The 15788-nt window shown below is 36.4% G+C and overlaps 1 protein-coding gene across 4 annotated transcripts in view; it reads left to right on the forward strand.

Annotated features, from left to right (window-relative positions):
• The window catches only part of SYT1 (synaptotagmin 1), a 755577-nt gene that overhangs the window by 104097 nt on the left and 635692 nt on the right, over positions 1-15788 (forward strand). For 3 of the 4 annotated variants that reach the window (XM_043966329.1, XM_043966326.1, XM_043966327.1), the window contains exon 2: positions 1660-1722. The exons of the other annotated variant lie outside the window; for it this stretch is intronic. The gene's annotated coding sequence lies outside the window, so the exon portion shown is untranslated. The remainder of the gene's footprint in view (positions 1-1659; positions 1723-15788) is intronic. 4 annotated transcript variants of the gene reach the window in all.

The following is a 15788-nucleotide window of genomic DNA, read 5'->3' on the forward strand; positions in this document are numbered from 1 at the left end:
CATAGAAGCCCTGTGTCCTACAAAAAAAGCAGTCCTTCCTGCTCCTCCACCTGCCAGTGCCCTCCCTCCCAAAGTACCTTGTATTTAAATACTTACTTATTGCTTTGCTATTTTCTTGCATATTTTATTCCATAGATCCTTGTATTTATTTTCCATTTGTTCATGAATATACTTGCTGTCTTCTCCATTGTGTTGTGTTTTTCAGTTAGGGATTATCTATGAAATTATTCTATCCCAGTATCTAGCACAGTGCCTGACATGTTGTAGGTACTTAATTCTTGGTGATTGATTGATTTAGAAAGTGCCAAATTATAGCCATTTCCAGAAACATTATAAAACATTGTCTCTCATTTCATGCTGATATCTTTTCATGACCTAAACAGCAAAACATTAATTAGTCAAGAAGAATTATGGCATGGTGGCAAGAGGACTTGAGCTGAATTCAAGTCCTAAGACAAAGAAATACGACCACGGAGAAATTGCTTTCTGTGGTAATAGAGTTCTGTAGATTAATAATTGCTTTTAGAGTCAGGAAGACCTGAATTCAAGAACTGCCTCTGATATAGACTGGTTTTATTATCATGTGCTAATCATTTAATCTTTAAATGCCCCCAAACAATTTTCTAAGACTAAGTTTTAGATCGGTTGCCAGTCAACAGCTGTGGAATGCAATTTTCATATTGAAAGTGTTATACACAGATGAAATCACAAAAAAATATTGGGCAGAAACTCAAGAAGAATTTTAGCTGCATATCATAGAATAAGGAAAGGATATTTTCAGTTCATTGGATTGCTCAGAAGATTCTCCTTAGATTATTGTTCAGATTCTCCTTACATTTTCTACGGATCTTAGCTTTGGCTTCAGAGCCCTTCCAGCTCAGAGTCCTAAGCAAAAATGAAAAGTGGATGTCATTTCAGTAGCATTGTTGAATACAATGATGGTAACAACCTCCATTTATTGCCTATGTAGAGAAAGAGAATGTCGATATTGAATGAAGAAGTGTGGATTAAAAGGGAAAATATACTAAAAAGATGCTTACATAAAACTAACCAAGTTCATTTCCCAAATAGACTGAGAAGATTAAAATAAAAATGTGCATATATTTTCTTGTGAGAAGAGATTCTGTTGGGTACAATTTTTCCCACTGTTTTTGGCATTTCTAAATTAAAAAAAAAGAAATCCTTTCTGTAAAATTTTGTAATGACCCCAGAAAAAATTCTTCCTAAGAAGGTATACATTCAGAGAAAAATATTAATAGTTAACCAGTCCTCTGAAAATATCCAGTTCCATGATTTTACCTCTGGGCAATCTAGCTTTGGTGATTTTCTGTGATTTCCCCTTGACTTGTGGAATAAGTAACTTTGATTCTTACTCCTAAAACCATAATTGGGACACTGTTTGTGTGGCAACCGGTCATGCGAATAAAGGTGAAGCTGGTACGCTTCCGGTAGATACAAAGCAATAGCCTGGGGAATTTCTTTAAGCCACATCTGAACCAGAGAGAGCCAGGGCTAAAGACAGATTTATTTTTACATCCCTCTTTATTCCTTTCTCCTTAGTTCTTTTCACTATTCCTATCCTGCTCATCTCCTTGGTGGCCTCTTACCTTGTTCACCCTTTTCACTCATTCCCTTGCTCTCTTTCTTTTTCTTTTAAAGCTTTCCTTCACTTGGGAAACAGGACACGGACAGAACATCTAACTTCAAGACAGCCATCAGGGAGTAAGTACTAATCATACCCGTTCTCACTAAGCCATGTCTGAAGACTCACTCCTTCTTCTGCGCTTAATAGGATAAAGCTAGTAGTGAAAAAGAAATTGAGAAATGTGGTTCTACTGATAAGGGAAACCCACCATAAAGTGTGAATTAGCTGCTGTGCACCAGATTAGCTTCTGGAGTGTTTCATTACTATTATAGTGCCTCATTACACTTTAGCTCTCGGCAGACATATCACCTGAGATAATGACCCTCCATCTATTTGAACAGGTGCAAGAAAGAACCTAGCTTTTAAAAAATCCATTCACGTGCGCGCACACACACATACACACAAACCCATCTAAATTATAGAATAGAATATTTCATCTCTAAAGTAAATGTTATGAAGTTCCCTGTTTGACTCATCATTCATGATTTACTCATGTCACAAATTAAAAAGTAATTTTGAAATAAGATGACAGATTGGACCAGAGGCATAAATCTAGGCTACCTATCCAGGAAGTGTAACTGTGCATAATAACGTTATGGGAACAGCTGCTGTCTTTGTGTAGCTCACTACACAGGCTGCTTTTGTAGACCCTAACGAGGACAAAACCAATTAGCAGATTAGAAATTGCCAGAAATCAGAGATACTCAGCTAGAGTAACAGTCAAAATGAATGGTGTTTTTTGCTTATGTGAGTATCCGATGCCAATCTAAGGACTGAGGAGAAGGAATGTCTCATGCCTCACCATGCTCCACAAACAGCTGGTTCTTACCTATAATATGCTTAATGCAGTATTCAAATGAAATAGGTATAGGGTACATTACACATCTGAAAATGCTCCTTAAGATTATATAGCATTGACTCTTATCTCAGATCAAAGCCGGTAATCAGGAGTTTTGGAAAATAAGTCTAGCTCCCCTTAGAACATTTTAATAGTTTCAAGTAACATGTAATGGGTGTATTTCAAGAAGATTTCATTTAGATGTAAATAGGGACTACAAATTATAAAAAGAAATAGGACTTTTTCAAATTCTTTTTTTTTCTCCCTAGAGATTTGGGATCAAAGGCACTTTTTTTTGAACTTGAAAAGTAAATATACCCAATTTGATCCTTTTATTCCCCCCAAAATTGGAGCTCCTCGTTTTTTTCTTAGAAAACAAAAGCTGTCTATTACTTTGGTTTCCAGTATTAATTTCCCATTGAAAACTGGGTAACTTAATCAGAGATGGCTATAGAACTCTAGTTCATATAGGGTTATGGTTCTGGCAACTGAAATTTTAACAATCTTAATGGTTAATTAAATATAATAAGCAATGAAATATTTTATCATTATTATTATTATTATTATTATTATTATTAATCATGATCAATGCATAGTAATACTAAGACCAGAAGAATTATAAACATTTCACTAATTCTCTTCCCACTAAGAAGGACTTATCATCCTAACTGGGATGATTCTATGATTTTTAATTTGAGTCTCTTAAAAAGGAGAGCCTTCTTCTTCCTTCAGTCACTTATCTAAATTCCTATAAAACTTTGCCCAGCAGGAAATTCTACTTGAAATATGATTCACTCTCTTCTACCTTTCTAAAAACCTTTCTATCCTGAAGGCCCAAATCAGTTTCCTCTAAGTGGAAGCCAGGACCACTAAACCATATATAAGGATCCCTGTGGGCTCCATATTGATTTAGGAAACCTTATGTTACCATTATCTAAGTTCTGTTTTATGTTTATTTATTTTGTTAAATATTTCCCAATTACTTATTTTTTGGTTTGGTTTTTGTTTTGTTTTGTGGGGCAAGGAGGGGTTAAATGACTTGCCCAGGGTCACACAGCTAGTAAGTGTCAAGTGTCTGAGGTCACATTTGAACTTGGGTCCTCCTGAATCCAGAGCCGGTGCTCTATCCACTGCACCACCTAACTGCTTCTCCCAATTGAATTTTAATCTTGCTTAGGCCACACTCATTGCGTTAGTTCCCCTCTTTTCCTTACTCTCAGTTCCCATGTCCAATAATTGCCAAGTCTTTTCAAGGCTCTTCCTGTTCTTTCCTAATTCTCTCTCCCTCGTTCAGCACTTTATTACCTTATGAATGAACTATTCCAATTAACTGCTGATTGATCTCCTTGTGTCCATTCTCACTTTCCTTCTATCTGTCCTGCATATCACCACTAATCGTCTCTTTGGTCCTATTATTTTCTACTCTGCTTATCAATTTCCAGTTGGGCATCAGTGCTAACTGAATAGTTCAGTCTTCCCACCCTGACCTTCAAAGTTCTCCACAAGGGCAGCTAGGTGGTACAGTGGAGAGAACACCAGTCCTGGAGTCAGGAGGACCTGAGTTCAAATCCAGCCTCAGACACTTAACACTTACTAGCTGTGTGACCCTGGGCAAGTCACTTAACCCCAATTGCCTCACTAAAAAAACCAAAAAAACAAAGTTCTCCACAATCCCATTCCAACCTTTTTTTAAAACCTTAATCATCTTCTTCTCCTTTATATGAGCCTTCTGTACTGACCAAACTATAGTGCTCACTTTTTCTAGAACATTCTATCGATTTCTTCTTTCTAAGACATTGCTGATAATAGTATCAATCCCCCTGAAATAACCTCTTACCTTCTCAGCCTTCACTACATCTCTTCCAGGCAGCATACTCCCAGTCCTCAAGGCCCCGCTACAAAATTCATAGAAAAAGATGTTGCAACACCAGAGAGAAATGGATTGAGAGACAGAGAGAGGTGTGCAGGGAAAGATGTACACATGTAAACACACACATACACATAGGATCTAAACTTATTTCACTGATAAAAGAACTCTTGGTAAAGAAACTTCTACATATGGAAATTGGAACTGTTCTGCAATTAGTACATTCTTAGAGAATTGCCACAGGATTTGGTCAGTTTATAGCTCATCCTGATTCTAGTCATTACATCATGCTGCTTCTGTGTGAGTGAGTGAGTGAGTGTGTGTGTGTGTGTTTCTCCTTGTTCTTATGTCAATGGAAGCATGCCTGGGCTAATGTTCCATTTATGAGGCATTAACTTTGTGACCCTGATCAAGTAACTATCTCCCACTCCAGGTCACTCTGTATAACTATCAATAACAAAACAATTGCTGATATGTATTGGTAGGAGAGTTTCTTCACCATGAGTAAATTCTTTATGCCCATGAAATCATGCATCTTTTTTTTTTTTTTTTAGTGAGGCAATTGGGGTTAAGGTGACTTTGCCCAGGGTCACACAGCTAGTAAGTGGTTAAGTGTCTGAGGCTGGATTTGAACTCAGGTACTCCTGGAGTCCAGGGCCAGTGCTCTATCCACTGCGCCATCTAGCTACCCCGAAAATCACACATCTTGACTCTGAGTTTATAAATCTATATGTATATGTCTGTGTGTACTGTACTTATATCATAGACAAACATGCAGTCCTGAATATTCTAAAAACCAAGCAAAACAAATAATCTCAGTCTATTTTACCAATGAAATCATAATTCTGGTCTTTCAAACTCCAGTCTTAAAATACTACATGCCTTTGTATACATAGATACATACATATACATACATACCAACATTCATATGTTAAATAAAAATATTTGTTGTTGTTCAATCATTTTAGTCATGGCCAACTCTCTGTGACCCCATTTGGGATTTCTTGGCAAAGATACTTGAGTGGTTTGCCATGTCCTTCTCCAGCTCATTCTTACAGATGAGGAACTGGGGCATATAGGGTTAAGTGACATAGCAAGGGTCACATAGCAAGTGAGTGTCTGATACTAGATTTGAACTCATGAATTTGAGTCTTCCTGCCTTGATGCCTGGCCACTTTATCCACTGCGCCACCTACCTGCCCTTGGTGAAAATATATTGTTTTCAAATAATTTAGACAATACACTCTTGGATTTATGGTTAGTACAGGATTGATTTTGCAGTCATTAAAGAGATTAATTCAATTTGATGGTGCCCTGCAGATGGAGTCTGACTAAAAGATGGCAATATTTTTGATGAATGTTACAACAACCACAACCGTTCCCTTTTGAAAAGTAGGGTAATGATACAAATTCAGCCTCAGGTTTTCAACATTATTGGCTGTCGCAGCATGGTGTGTTTAGATGGATCATGGATTTATAGCTGGAAGTGACTTTAGAGATCGAGCCATCTCCTTTAATAGAAGAAGAAACTATGGCCCAGAGATATTTAATGAATCATCCAGATAACATAGGTACTAGATGTCAGAGTTGAGACGAACACAAATACTCTGGCTTCAAATCCATTCCACTATGTTTGGGTCTTTGTGTTGCTCAGCCCTTCTGTCTTGTTAGAGGTAGAAGATAGGTATATCAATAGAACATTTAGAAACATGTTCTTTGGAGAATCTTTTTGAAGTGGAAAGTTAAAAATAACTGGTCCTTGGAAAGAGTTGGCCCAAACTGGCTCCAATCTTTACATTTCATATTTTTAAACTAAATTAAAACAGCTTGTATTTCTATGTAATGACAGAGAGAAATGTAGTTATATAATTTGTGATGATTATGGAGCAGATTGGCAAATCATGAAAAATTTCATCTATTTTTGCTAAATATTTACATAAAGATACCATGTATATAAGCATATACATTTTACATATATGATAAATAGATACATAGGCTTCTTTAGATTTGTTGACTTTTCTTCAGTTATGGGAGAAAACCTGTCTTTACATATTTATTTATGAACTACTATAAAATTGTATATAAATAGTATGTTTTATAATTTTCCTTTATCATGATAGGAGTTCTGTTAGGTTTATTCTTATCATATGTCTACCATGAGTAAAAAGTGATTAAATTAAGAACTAAAGTTGAAGGTTCCCAAAGAACACTAAAAAGGAACATGATGAGAATTGTTTGACCACATGTGGTTTACATTATTAACAAAAATTATGCTAGGAAAGTAGCATCAAAGATGTCATGAGAGATATATGGCTCGAAAGATATGGTAAAAATGAGGAATAGCTGATGGAGGGACAGCTCCTGTGTTTCACTAGGGTCATGTCAGAAGGCATAGCAAATGACTCCCACTATGTTGAGTGGACATTCTGTGGAGAGTTTGCAAGAGGTCATAGAAGAGAGTCATTTAGGATAAATGGTCATGGTTGAGTTGTATTCATAGTTATTCATATCAGTCAGATCACAGATACATTGAAGCATTGTGGTATTTAATTGATGATAGAACATTATCCTTGGACCATTATTTCTGATTAACTTCAAGATAGATGAAATTTGTAATCAGTTATCTCTTTCTGCTTGCTATAGGAATATTTTCTTTAATCATTCTCATCCTACTTCCCAGGTAATTAAAGGAGTATTTTCTGATATTTTCATATTAATTGCTACAATTACATTTTTCTCATTGATTAATTAATTAGCTCTTAGCTCCTATACCAATTCATTATCTTTTTTTTTTTTTTGGTGAGGCAACTGGGGTTAAGTGACTTGCCCAGGGTCACACAGCTAGTGTTAAGTGTCTGAGGCTGGATCTTAACTCAGGTCCTCCTGACTCCAGGGCTGGTACTCTATCCACTGTGCCACCTAGCTGCCCCTTCATTATCATTTATAATAAAATGGAGACACTTTACCCCCATGTTTGTTCATTATTTTCTCTCTATATACGTACAGACACACATATATATGTTTAACTCTATATATTTACATGTATATATGCATATGTATATGTATGCATATACATATACACATACATACAAATACAAACATATAACAGTTAGTTGATTTAGTGGATAGAGTGTCAGGCGTGGACTCCTCTTGTGAGTTCAAATATCTGGCCTCAGACACTTAATAGCTCTTTGACCCTAGGCAAGTCACTTACCCTGTCTGCCTCAGTTTTTCTCATCTGTAAAAATTACCTAGAAAAGAAAATGACAAACTGCTCCAGTATCTTTACTAAGAAAATGCCAAATGGAATCACAAAGATTTGGACATGACTAAAAATGACTGAATGACAACAAAAATATTCTACACAAATATAGACATTTCAACTCTTTAACCTCTTAAGCAAAAAACAATATCAAAATGTTGGCTATATTGTTAACAGAATAAAAAAGAGAAATGTATGAATAATTATTTACAATATGTCACTAGTGCAAAGGATCACTGAAAAAAGTCACCTTTAGCCATCAGTACAACTGCTGACTTTTCAGTTCTGGAAACACCATCTCACTATTCAGGTTTCTCAGGATCCCAGTTAATATCCATTCTCTACAATATTCCTTTTATGTTTCCCGAAAAGATAAATTTTAAACTCTCTTCTCTCAGAAAATAAATTCTCTTAGTGCTGAAGAAATCTCTGTTCTCTCTTCATTCATGACAGTTTACATTCTTTGAAAATCCATAGTTAAATTTTCAGTCCCCTCAGATTCCTCAAAAAATTAGACTTAAGCTTTTAATATTATTTATAATATCTGCTGTCTCTATTGGAAAGGCCATTGAAACTGATGTTACAAAATTACTTGAGGAGAACTCTTTTTCACACGAGGCAAAAGTTTTAGTCGATAAGGATGAAAATACAGTTGATTGAAATAAACTTAACTAATCAATTCAGTGGTCTGCTTTCAATCAAAACACATATTGAACTTTTACAGATTACTTCTACTTTTTAAGAAAGCCAATCTAACTTGACTGAACTTTATTTTCTGAGATTACCATTTAAATATTTTTTCATTGTAGGACTGACAGGTATTTTCCTAGCTCAGGGTTCCTTATCTTAAAGCTATTTCATCTATTCTCCTTTTGGAATAGATTTTTTTCCCTCTTAGGGATAAATTTTGGAAGTTAAGGTACTTATGCAAATATCAGCCGAACAGCCTTCTTTACTCCCACAACAGGATTTAGTTGGACTAAGGTGAACCATTCCTGAAAGGATCCTTTCTTGGTGCTGGATCCATTTGCATAAGTACTAGACTTTCCTGATACTGTCGACTTTGGTCCTCTCTGAATGAAAGATCCAAATTGAAAGTTAAAATGTTAAAGGAAAAATCATTTTTTTCTCCAAAAGTGGACAAGCAGATGGAGAAAGAAAAGGAGAGAAGAGAGAGAAGAGGAATGAGTAGAGGAAGGAGGAAGAGTAGAGGGACAGGGACAGAGAAGAGAGGAGAGGGAAAAGAGAGAAGAGGAGAGATTCCTTACAAATACCTAAAGCTACTCGCATTCTAAGTTGAGAATATACCTGCATTAGCTATTTTGACAAACAGCACCACCCCACCCCACAACACTGTGGAATAGAGGGAAGCTATGGAAGGGGGTGAGAAAAGTCGAAGAACTACAAAAATGGAAATAAAGTCATTGCCATCCTACCTACAGACAAGAGCCAAGGAAACATTTTCTTTTCCTGTCACTCAGAGTTCTGAGAAACACCTGAAAACTTAACACTGTGTTTACCTTAGTTACCAGTTTGTTTATTTAGGACTCATAACCCACCCATTTTCAAAATGGCTTGGAACTGTTTGACTCCTGTCATAAGGATGGACTCCAGAGACTAACCAAGATAAAAAACATAACCTAGTTGAGCTTGGTGAGAAGACCAGGCGGACTTATAATTTTCATTCTCCCTATATCTTCCAAAAATAACTAACTCCCAGCATCTTTTAACTAATGCTATGTTGCATGTGTTACAAGACTGATTAAAAAAATCACAAAACCTAGCTCTTTGGGGAAATAACTTATCCATTCAATTACCCAAGCAGGTTTCTTAAGATTAAGTTATAGATGAGTTGATATTTTGATTCAGCTGAAAACTCAGATGAATTTCCTATTTAGAGTTTCTACTCCCAAGGGTTGCTGACAGTGATGGAATTACAGGTCTAGCCTAAATGTCTGTCTATATATGTGTGAGATTGCAGGATGGTATCATTTTTGACCTCTTTGTCAAAGTTCTAAGACTTATTAAATTGAGACTATAGCAAGCAATGCCTGTCCTGTGCATTAGGTTTTTTCGTTAGAGTCCACCCCCTAGAAAGGTGGCATCAACTTCCAAATTAAGTTTTTCTTCTCAACAAAGCACAGAAAAAATATATTTCAGTGCAGTTATGTTGAGGGGCAGCTAGGTGGTGAGGGGCAGCTAGGTGGAACAGTAGATAGAGCACTGACCCGGGAGTCGGGAGTATCTCAGTTCAAATTTGGCCTCAGACATTTGACACTTACTAGCTGTGTGACTCTGGGAAAGTCACTTAACCCCAACTGCCTTAAAAAAAAAAAAAAGAGTTGTCAATGCAGTTTTGTCCCAGAAACTATTATGCCAAATACCCATTGAATGCTGCTTCCTACTGGATATCACTACTTTAAAAAAAAAATCTCATCCATAATGAAAACATATTCCTGTGGTTTAGCTAAAATAGCTTTATTTGTGGCTCTTTTTCCCCAAAGAGTTGGATATATCATCAGGGACTATTAACAGAGGTTGATTTGTATTATAGACAAATTCTAAACATTCTGCCTCTTACTAAACAAGCAAGGAATAATTATTCTATGGTTCTTAAAATATAAAGGATTGCTATTCTATAGTAAAACTTAATCATAGAAAATATGCTGCGTTATTTTTTGTTACTTAAAACAAAAGAAGGGTTGGCTTTGGAGTTGCCACAAAGTCTTGGGTTCAAGTCCTGCCTTGGTACATGCTGATAATACTGTGTAGCCCTGGACAAATTATTCAGCACCCCTAGAAACTATCTAAGACTATAAGTGATGGACTAGTTGTGAACTAGACTTAAAAAAGTGAGTTTCTACACTTGGATTCCCCCGCACAGATTATATTAAAGGCCCAGACCCCCTTAAACACAAATCAATAAACTATTGGCTGAGTCAGAATATATTGTAATATTTTATGCATTGACAAATATGACAACTGATGAGCATAATCCATTATAATGGACTATTTACCTGTTGTCCTTTGTTCTCAAAGAGAGCCATGGAATTGGAGTGATGTCATGACTTGCACTAAATTAAATTTAAGTGCGGGAGGGCTGTGCAAAGTTACCAACCTCACTTTCTCCTCCAGAGCCATCTGGATCCAGTGGCAAGATATATGTCAGGACGACAGGAGATGGCCCCAGGTGTTTAAGGCAATTGGAGTTAAGTGACTTGCTCAGAGTCACACAACTTTTAAGTGTCTGAGGTGAGATTTGAATTCAGGTCCTCATGACTCCAGGGCCAGCAACATACACTGCGCCACCTAGTGGCTCCACTGTTTAGCTATCTCTATCTCTTTTGTTAGAAACTTAAAAAGTGTTTTACTCTAACTTAGAGATGAGGCTTGACAGAAATGAGGCAGGTACCACTTAAGATTGATGCTACTTTCCATCACTCCCTTGGTGTGTACCCCATATATCTCCTCTGCTACCTTCTATTTCCACTCAAGTTGCAGATATACTAAGCAGGAGGCTGGAAATAGCCTTCCAAAGAACCATTTCATATGCTTCTCTGACCTGTGGCCTGATCAGCCCCATGCCCATTTTTCACTTCGCTAGAGCATAGTAAAGTGAAAACCACCTTGGTCCTCTTCTAGCAGAGTGAAAAGAAAAGAGATATATTATTTCAAATGAAATTTTTAACTGCTAAAATCCATTTTATGAAAGCGACATTACTTGTATTAATGGACAGATTTTCCAGCCCAACCTAGAATTGGATACCTAGTGTCTTCAGAGTTGGGGCTGAAGAAAGCCAAGTCAAATGATTTCAGTTAAAATAATGGAGATTTTATACAGCCCATCAAAGGAGGAGATGGCAAAGCAAGGCAGAGTCTGCCAGAATTTGAACAGAATTTAAAGAAACCAAGCTCTAAGATTTAAATTTTAAAAATGCGTTCACTGTCATTGTACTTGTTCAGGCTATAAATGCTTACTTCTATCAAGCAAATCATCTGAAAGGTTGGGAATGATGAACAAATTTTTTCCTATTCAAGAGATTCTTTAGAATCTGTCATTTCCAAAATTGTATTAAATTACTCCTTAGAATCACACATATTATTTTAGTTGTTTTGGAAAAATCTCAAGTTTCTCACTGAAGATTTGTTGTTGTTATTTAACGAGAAAATGCATCATATTGAATCTCTTTGTTCCTAAACAGCAAAGTCTAAGGTTATGTGAATCTTTGATTCATTAGCTCATTAGTGGGGGTATTTCCTCCAATTCAGTTTAATTCAACAAATAATTATTTTATATCATATTTTTTCCAAATTACATGACAAAACAATTTTTAAATATCTCTTAAAGTTTTGAGTTCCAAATTATATCCCTTCCCTCCCCTATCACTGAAACTGTATGCAATCCAATATAGGTTATACATTTGCAATCATGTATAAATTTACATATTATTCATTTTGTACAATCAAAGGAAGAGACAGACAGAAGAAGAAGAGGAGGAAGAAGAGGAGGTAGAAGAGGAAGAAGAAGAAGAAGAAGAGGAAGAAAGGGAGGGAGAGGAAGGAAGGAAAGAAAGAAAGACAGAAAGATAGTATGCTTCAGTCTATATTCAAACAGTATCAGTTCTTTCTCTGGAAGTGTATAGCACACTTCATCATGAATCCTTTGGCATTTTATTGGATCACTTTATTGCTAAGAATATCTAAGTTGTTCAAAGTTCTTCATCAGACAAAATGGTTACTGTGTATAATGTTCTCCTGGTTCTGCTCATTTCACTATACATCAGTTCATACAAGTCTTTCCAAGCCTTTCTGAAGTCATCTTGCTTGCCATTTCTTATAGCACAATAATATTCCATCACAATCATATACCACACCTTGGTTGGCCTTTCCCCAACTGGTGAACATTATCTCAGTTTCTAATTCTTAGCCACCATGAAAAGAGCTGCTATAAATATTTTTCAAAAAAATATTTATTAAATGCTGACTATATGCCAGATATTTTGCTAGCCCCTGGGGATCCAGAAAAATAGCTTTGACCTTCTAGGTGTTTCTCATCTACTGGGACATTAGAAATGTAAGGTAATGAAATATAAAATTATATTCAAAACAAAGATACAGCATTGTATGTGGGGGGTGGGGCAGGGATACCAACAACTGGAGGAATCAGGATAGATCTTGTCAAGAGATGTAACTTGAGTTGAGCCATAAAGAGAGGAAGAGGTTCCAACAGGTAATGGTAGAATGAGGAAGTATTAAAATATCTAAAGACATCTTATTCAAAGATATGCAAGCAGATAAAGTTTCTTATGTAATCTTCAATTAAGAATCCATCCAAGACCCTGGAAGCTTTCCTCTGCTTCCTTTTAATACTTCTCATGTACCAGTACAGCATTCAGTCTGTCCATTGGCTATCCCTGACTTCCAAGAAAGGCCCATGACATTTCTAGTTATTCCTAGCCATAGTGATGCATTTGCATAATCAGCATTGTGTAAAAATACTACAACATGCTTTCATATTTTTTTTTCTAACAAGTAAATAACACAGTAGATTCAAAAGACTCTCATATTCTCTGCACCTCTCCATCTGTGACCGGTAGGTGGTGTCTCTCGAACTGAAACCTGAATGGAGCTAAAGATTCCAAAAAGCAGAGAGGAAAGAGATTAATTAGGCATGGTGGTTTGGAGGGTGGGAGAGATTCCTTGCAAAGGAGACAACAAGATAGAATGCTGGGTACTCCACCAGTTGTAGGCCAACTATTTTGGCTGCAGCAAAATGAGATGGAGTAATAGGAAATAAATCTGAAAAGTCATTGGAGCCAAAACGGTGAAGTTCTATAAATACCAAAAAAGAGGAGGTTTTTTTTTTTTAATTTATCTTAGAAGCTGGGGGGGCAGCTAGGTGGCGCAGTGGATAGAGCACCGGCCCTGGAGTCAGGAGTACCTGAGTTCAAATCTGGCCTCAGACACTTAACACTTACTAGCTGTGTGACCCTGGGCAAGTCACTTAACCCCAATTGCCTCACCAAAAAAAAAAAAAAAATTATCTTAGAAGCAATAGGAACAAAAAAAGACAAACGAACAAATGAGAAATAAACAAGAAGCAATAGGGAGCCACTGAAATATTTTTGATTGGGGAGCGGTCCTGTGCATTTGGAATTCTAATTTGGTATCTGTGTAGATGATAGATAAGAAAGGGAAAAACCTGAAGGTTTATGAAAAAAGATAAAATAAATAACTTTATCATTTAGAGCTTTTTCAAGACACAAATCCTTTGTACAAAATATTATTCAATTAACTTGTTTTTTGAAAAGATATTTTATTATTTTAGTTAAATTTTAGCAGCATAATCAAACAAGTTCTGGCCATATAGTTTGTTGTTTTTGTTTTCCAGAAGATTAGCCTTTTCTTCTTTAGTATTACTGCCTTGTTAAATGTTCTTATTTAGATATCTTGCTATCTTTACCCATTATCAATATGTAATTTAGAGAATATTTTATTTAATCCAGAGATTAGGAACTGCTGTGTGAAAAAACAATTACATTGAGTCAAATTCTCTCCATTATTGAAATCCTTGGATTTGGTAGAAAGTTAATGATGATAGGAGTGTTTACCTTGATCTATAACCAAGATTGTTTTTCTGATACTCTTATGAATGATGCTTATGCTATAAGAAGGTTTATTGCTGATCATTCTATTTTTACTCTGTGTTACTTTGTCAGTGTAGTCAGGGGCAGGTTTCATATTTCAGCTTTTACCAGGGGGAAATAATTTGCATTCAGTTTTATGCATGTGTATACAGGGTTATGTGAATTTAATCACTGAAATACCTTAAAAATGCATGACAGAGAGGTTTGACTGACAGCATTTCGGGATTCTGATCTGGTCAAATAATTCATTTTCCTTTCCTCTTATCAGAGTGATATGAACATCTTAAATTAGAGTGAACATTTTAGCATTTTAAGTAGCATTCTTGCAAAAGGCCGAATCCTTTTGTATGCACTGTGCCAAAACCCGATAAATTCTTGCTGTGTCAGTGAAGGCATTTTTTTTTTAATGCGCACTGATATTTAGATGCCTGATCTCTGTTCCTTCAAGGGCAAAAAACTGCTCCAGGGTGAAGTATTCTAGTCCCCTAAGAAAAATAGGAGACTTTTTAGGTCTTGTTAACTGCAAAGTGTGCAGTTGATAAGAGGGCCTCACACTCCTTCCTTAGGTCTTATTGAGATCATTTAAGTAAACAGTCAGTTTGCCAAAACTTCTAACACTGGAAATACCACTATTTTAGGAAAGGCACAAAATCTTGTAGATGCTGAGGGCTGGAGACCACACCTTACCTTTTGCGCCAAATGTTTTCTTCCTCAGAGGTTTAAAAAGGTGGGAGGGAAGGAGGAAGGGCGGGAGGAGGAAGGGAGGGAGGAAGAGAGGAGGGAGTGAGGGAAAGGAAGGGAAGGGACAAAAATAAACATTTATTAAGTATGTACTAATGCACCATGCAATGTGCTAAGTGCAAGATATATCACAAATATCTCATTTGATCCTCACAACCCTGGGAAGTGCTATTATTGTCTCTATTTCATAGGTGATACAACTGAGGCAAAGAGAGGTTAAATTATCTGCCTAAGAGGGGCAGCTAGGTGGCACAGTGGATAGAACACCGGCCCTGGATTCAGGAGGACATGAGTTCAAATATGGCCTCAGACACTTGACACTTACTAGCTGTGTGACCCTGGGCAAGTCACTTAACTCCAATTGCCTCACCAAAAAACCAAACCAAAACAAAACAAAACAAAAATTATCTGCCTAAGGTCACAAAGCTGGTAAGTATTTGAGGCCATATTTGAACTCACATATTCCTGACTCCAGGCTCAGCGCTCCACCCGTGTACTACCAGTTGCATTACTAGACTTGAATTTCTGTTCCAACTCTCAAATGACAGTTTCTATTAAGCCTAAAATTCATAGATGACCCCTAGAGTGTGCCAAGATTTCCTCAGACTATTTCAACATAATTTCCATGCCGAGTTATTACAGTTCCAATAACTTTTTTTAACGTAAACCTAAAGCTTATCATTAAGGTTGATTAACTGGGCATCTTATAATTAAGTTTAAGTAGGTATTGAACAAGTCACTCAACCCCCTCCTTACTAAAGGAATGAATAAAAACATTTATTAAACAC

Source organism: Dromiciops gliroides, chromosome 5, assembly GCF_019393635.1.
Source record: "Dromiciops gliroides isolate mDroGli1 chromosome 5, mDroGli1.pri, whole genome shotgun sequence".
Classification (NCBI taxonomy): domain Eukaryota; kingdom Metazoa; phylum Chordata; class Mammalia; order Microbiotheria; family Microbiotheriidae; genus Dromiciops; species Dromiciops gliroides.